Here is a 6,944-nt window from a genome sequence, read left to right as displayed (position 1 = left end):
AAGTGAAAACAAACGCATACGACTGGCATAGGCAGAAAAAGGCCCAAAAATATACCTGCGTAGTAATAAAAAAACATAACTAACTGCCTTTCCTTAGCAGGTCAACTTAGCACTTTCAATGAAAATGGCAATAAGCTCATCATGAAAACCTGACATTCTAAGCCCTCATACGAGACAACCAACATGTGAAGCAAATCTGAAAGACCTAAAAACAAACATAACTTAATGATGCAATAGAAGTAGATCGCTCATATGATGAGCTCTTTCCGACAACTTCCTTGGAAGATCTGCATTAGGTGACACCTTTTGATGCTTTTACAACAGGCAAGGCTGTGAGGCAAACGTTCCCTGTCTTGGCTGCTACCGCAAAACGAGACGACTTGTTGAATGGAGAACAGACTCCGGCCAAATCGTGGAACCACTTGAAAGTATAGTAAGCACAAAGGATGATTGAAACCGATTTGGATGAATCCAACAAATACTGAGTGGAAAAGGAACGGCATCAAAGACTTCCACGGCGAATGACTTCCGTTCGTTGAAAACATGGAATATTGCAGAGATACCGCAGATTCACTGGAGGGGAAAACTGCCAATCAAGCTTTTCAGTCATGGAAATGACTTCTTGGGAAAATGGCAGAGATTTCAGGCCCTTGACGTTCACTGATGACCAATGGGTTTAGTGATCTTGGCCAGGCTTCTGTCGAAAAGAACTGGAACATCTGGAGGAAAAAATCCCCCAAATGGACAAAACGACTCCAGGAGACCAAAACATAGGCGCGGCCAAAAACAGGCGAAAGTCCAAAGTGGAACCCGCTGCAGCAGACTCTCTGATGAAAACAACTATGGAGGTTAAACAGACAGGGGGGCATAAGAAGTTAATATCTATGGACCAGTCCAGAGCAAAGGCGTTCATTCTGGAAGACCCACGCTGATAAACCCTTGTAATAAACTTAAGGAGCTTGATATCAGTACGCAAGTCAGAAACTTAAAGAAAACGACAAAACTTTTGAGATTACAAGACATGTTTTGACAGAAAGTTTTCGAGAAAATCGATAATCACGGAATTTTGTGAAAACGCCGCCTTTTCAATGTGAAATTTAGGCCGATTAATGACGCCTTGCGTTACAAAGGATACATTATTTTTTCTTCGTAGATGATTGTGAAGAAATTAGGAAGAAAAGTACCCTGTTAAATCGGTGTAATGTGTGAACTACTGTGGGTAAATCATGTGACACTTTGTTGACGTTGGCGATCTTCGGGCTCTCCATTTCTGTAAAAAGAAATCTATCCCAGTAAGGTTATAAATTTACAATATGTCAGACGCGCCTGGGAGTATTAAACAATTTTGCAGACAGTGTAAAGCACATGGCTTTAAAGTTCCTGTTCATTCGGCCTGCCCATTTAGTAAATGCGAGTGCCCAGAGTGCACAAAAATCTCCAAAACTAATGAAGTTGCCTAAGAGAGCAAGGAAACGACGTGCTGACGAAACGGCGTCCTTAACAAACTGCATCATCCAGTACCGGAGTACCGGTGACAGTTGAGCAAGTACTTTTGCTGGGGAATAAAAACTCCCAGGCACAACTGGAGAGGAAGCGACTGTCAGCAACAGCGCGTCAAGCGGGCACCTAGGCAGTTCAATTTTAATTAAAGGAGTTAATTTCTTATTGTTGTGAGTAACCCTATTTCTTGTTGCAAATGCAAACTTTAGAGAACACTTTAATCTTTGAAAATATGCATATGACGTGGTTCACTTTTATGCTTGGTTTATTTTTTTTCTCCCTTTGTTTTTGGGTATCGTAATGTATGGGTGTTATCACTGTCCAAAAGTGATAAATCATTCACCACCTATCCACTTGAATGTGTTATGTGTTTTATAGAAGAAAATGCTAAATGGTTACGTTTGAGATTTGTTGATCACCTAATTTACAGCTTGGGGTTTGGCCCAGTTGCTGTCATCCTACTTCTTACAACTGGGTGGATGAATACTATCACATCGTTATCAACTTTAGACAATGAGAATTGGATAAAATTATTGGCAAGCTGGCCCTACCCATTATGAAGTCACCTTAACAAAGTTATCATTCTTTTCACACAGCCATGGAAATGTCATGGGAAGTGATTAAACCTTATCAGAATTCCAGACCTGGAAAAATATGTGATTTTAGATTGTTCTCTGTGTGAACCATGTAACAGATATTTTGTTTTAAATGTTCCTTAAATTTTAAGTCAATTCAATACTGATAACAAACGGCCTGATTAGAGTGAGAAATAAATAGCACTATATATTATAAGAATTTTTATTATCAATACTTATTATTATCAATATTTGTTATTATTATTAAAATACTGGTATGCATGCAAGGGCTAAATGGGCTATCCTCCTTTTGAAATGTGCATTGGAGAATTGTTTGTGAGATAAAGAAAGATGTTGAATTAATTTGTCGTGAGTGTGGACATGTGGATTTAGACTCGTATGAATGGCCAAATTTGTTGCTGGGTACCATTTTGTCTCATACCTAATGGATACAATGAAATTGTGGGGATTTTGAATTGTGATATTTTCCACAATAGAGAAATTGAAAGACAGAAGAAAGGACCTGTCCCAGTACGACAAGTTTGTCAATAATTATATGGCCAACATGACTGAAGAGGACAAGCTTCGAAGTCCATTAGGAAACATGGCCCTGGCAACACAAGCCTGGAGTGTCAGCCAAGAGAAGCCTTTAAGTGAGAGGGTTTTGAAGAGCTATGCAAAGCAAGAGGCAGAGTTGATGACACTTGGTCTAGATTTGGACCACACCACATGTGGATTTTGGCCTTCCATCATCCTTAGGAATCGTTCCTCCCCAACTTCCAACTTGCCATTTGGAAAAGTGCCTAACAGGTACAAATGATAAGTTGGATGAAGCTGATGAATCTGTACTCATTGAGACTCAGACTCAAGAAATGAGTAATATGTGGAATCAGGGAGATACCATTACAAAACCTACCCAAAACAATAGCGATCTTCTCTTACAGATGTTCCCCCACTACTCCTGGGAGGGAATTCATTGTGCCCTGCAATCCTGTGGTGGTAATCTTTATGACACAGTTGACTTGCTTCTTAAGCTTTTGCCACAGGAAACAGACAACAGGAGCCTAACATAATTTATTTTTCTCAGTCTCCATCCAGTGCTGTTGAAAACATTCCACATGCTAAAGTAAATCCCTTGGCAATGGCTTTGACCTGTCCATCCACATCTTCAGGCAATAGAAAGGCCCATTTTTGTAAGAGATGTGGGCATCAGGTGCCTGATGCCTTTGTGGGATCAGTTTGCCCAAACCTATCCTTTTCCCATCCCTTCCAACAAAACTTGAGCATGTAATAGGTAATTCTGTTCATTTTCCTTAAGGGGGCATTTAACCTGGATGCCAATGAAATAAGAGGTGGTTTGATGAAGAAATTAAAAAGGGAAAATAAGACAGTCACAGTGACCTTAGTGCCCTTAGAGTGGCTTCAGCTTATCAGATGACACTAATTTGTGAGTTATCCATATTCTCAAACACTCAAACAGTCCACTACAGTGCAGGTGCATGCCAGGTTGAGAGCAGACTGTTTGTGTTTTTCCGTTAATTTTTAACGTCCAAATTTAATTTTTAATCACTTTAAAATCTTCATTTTTCTCCCCTTCCCTTAAAATCACTCTCCTTTTGCCCCTTTTCTTCTTCATAAACATTCTAAACATCACCCAAAAATTCTGAGATACTGTATTTATGGGATTATAAACTACAAATCTATGATGGCTAGTTTGGATTGCATGAAACTGAGAGAAGACAAGAAGGATAAAAGGTCACAAAGTGACAAAGACATGGCATCCAGGTGGAGCAGAAATTTCTTCCTGGTTAAATCACAGGTGCATAACAAACAAGGATGATTTCTGAACATTATAAATGACACAAATATAAATTGTTGAGATAAATTTGAAAGTTCGGCTGACATTTTTAAGGTTACCTCACTATAATCTGTTTTAATCTTCTTTAATTTCGCCCATCAGCGCAGTAACTGGGCTTTCCTGTTTTTTGAGTTCTATGGTATTATTGAGCTGTTGCTGTGATATAATTCCACAACCATTTGGTCACTGCTTAAAGAGACCCCCTTTTATGAGTTTCAATTCAGCAAACATTCTCTAAGACTGCTAATTATAGATTTCATCCTTGGGATTGGGTAACTCGAACATGGCATACATGGGATGGAGAAATATGTTGCTCCACTTGGCCCCATAAGAAACAATTTGTTAAAATCTTTCATCCTTTGACACGGATCTTTCACAACAAGGAAATCTTATGTCTCCTGTGGCTTTGAAAAAGTGACAAACCGTGGAATCTAAATCTAATGTAACATACGCAGATGTGGATTCAAAAATGGCTATGTATTAAGGGCAGGTGTATTTTTTTATTCCTTTCCTTTCCTTTGGTATAGTTCCAGCAGGTTGTGGGATGTCGGGGGTAAGATAACTGCTGAAAACTGAATAAATTTATTGGCTGTAGAACCTAAAGCCTTAAATTGCCTACTCTGTAGAAATGTTCATTCAAGTTGTTTAAAACACAAAGCAACGTTTTATTATGGAGGAAAGAGCCCTGTGGCATTGTTAACCACTTTCGGATATGATCATTATTTGAGACACTCATTTTGTCTAAGGTTTTCTGCTCATGTCTTTATTACTTGTCCTTTTCTTGGACATTGAGAGTTTTTAGATTTAAAAATTTGCAGCGCAAAGCTGTTGTTAAAATTGAAATTATATATTTTCATGCCACAGTGTACACTATGGCTTTATTAAAGATTTTTTGTATCAATTTATGCACATGTCATCAGCTTCCTAGTGGGGTCGACCCCCAGGCCAAGCAAGGAGGTATGAGGGGGAATACAAGGTGATGGGTGGGATTCTTGGTGAGAGTCAGCAAGGGTAACAAATAAATTTAATATTTTCACAGCATACATTTATGTGAAGTCATCTTAAAGCAACATGCTAAGAGTAACAAAGATGGCATAAACTGTGTTTCTCAAAATATATTCAAAACTAATTTGGTGACCTACTGTTTTTTTCTCTGATTCATTAACTTATTCTTGGTCACCTGTCTGAAAACTATTTAGTACAAATAGAGTTAAGATTATTTTCAAAGAAGATAACAACAACAAAAACTTAATTAAAAGCAAAAGATAGGCGCACAAATGTACAGAGAATATTTTCCCAAATAATGTTGTTTAAACCGAGAAATACTAAACTACTTGTTTAAGTCTGCAAAATCAGGAAAGGCCATGCAACACGTTTTATTTCCGGTGTCCATGAATATACCCTTCCACTTCATTTATTTGTGTTGGTGTGCTTAGCTTTGAAGAATCACAGTGGTCGTTATTCTTCTTCTAGGCAAGGGCATTTTAGCTAAGATCAGAGATCTTTACAATTATTAAGCTTAATTAGAATTGTACTTGCCAACTTCTTCGACAAAACGACTGCACTACTGGAATAGTTACACCTGCAAAAGCATTTACGATGCTAACCATCCCATGTGTGCGAATGGCACCTGGAGTCTTCAGAGCATTGGCTTTCACTATGCTAAACACGCTTTCGATGGGATTTAAGTCGAAGGAGTAAGTGGGCATCTTGACTAGAGTTATGTTCTTGCATGACAAAACATTTTGTACAGCAATGACGTCGTGCACCGAGGTATTGTCAAGAACGAAAAAACTGTCTCTAGGCAAATGTGGTAAGAAGTAAAGTTCAATTTCATTTGTGATGGAAAGCGCATTAAAACTACCAGCAACTGGGTAGCAATTGACCACTCCTTCGTTGAAGCCTACCACTGCAAATGCAGAGATGTTTTCGCGAACATCCCTCTTTGGTTCGACGCTGGGTAAGAAGTCACCAACAGCGCACCAACCAGCAGTTCGTACGTCTGTCAGTTTGTTAAATGCTGTCTCATCTCCAAAATACAATTTTGTAGGATCGTGCCAGTTTCTCCACTGGACATAAGCTTGTCTCCTTACAAGGTTGTATGGCGTGAATCGCTCGAGGAACTTTTGTGGACTTGTGTTTTGTTTTGTAACGAGGGAACGTCATGGGGAAGCAAATTGAGGTCAGTTCTTAGTCGGTCTTGAATATACCATGCCTGATTTAGGGGTGTTGCTTACGAATATCTTAATTGTAACCGGTTACTTGCCATTACACGTTACACAAATAAGACTTTGCAACGAAGAAGGAAGAATTACCGCTCTAATACAGTTCTGCGCATGCCTCCAATTGAAGTTGGAACCACACGGTCACAACGTTTCAGTTACCCACATTTCCAAGGGGTGAAATGTTGTTACACACACTTACAAGGGGTTACAAGCCAATACACACAGTTACAAGGGGTGACAAGCCGTTACACACAGTTACAAGCGGTTACAAGCCGTTACACACAGTTACAAGGGGTTACACACAGTTACAAAGGGTTTCAGGCAGTTACACACAGTTACAAGGGGTTACACGCAGTTACAAAGGGTTACAGGCAGTTACACACAGTTACAAGGGGTTACACGCAGTTACAAAGGGTTACAGGCAGTTACACACAGTTACAAGGGGTTACAGGCCGTTACACACAGTTACAAGGGGTTACAAGCCGTTACACACAGTTACAAGGGGTTACAAGCCGTTACACACAGTTACAAGGGGTTACAAGCAGTTACACACAGTTACAAGGGGTTACACGCCGTTACACACAGTTACAAGGGGTTGCAAGCCGTTACACACAGTTACAAGGGGTTACACGCAGTTACAAAGGGTTGAAAGCAGTTACACACAGTTACAAGTGGTTACACACAGTTACAAGCCCCTCCTAATGAACAACGCTTGTGACTATTTTTATAGAAACAGCGCAATATAAGTAATATGTAGATAGAAAACCCAAAAGCACATATTGTTTC

The sequence above is a fragment of the Montipora foliosa genome, chromosome 12 (assembly GCF_036669935.1).
Source record: "Montipora foliosa isolate CH-2021 chromosome 12, ASM3666993v2, whole genome shotgun sequence".
NCBI classification, from domain to species: Eukaryota; Metazoa; Cnidaria; class Anthozoa; order Scleractinia; family Acroporidae; genus Montipora; species Montipora foliosa.
This window is presented reverse-complemented; position numbering follows the sequence as displayed.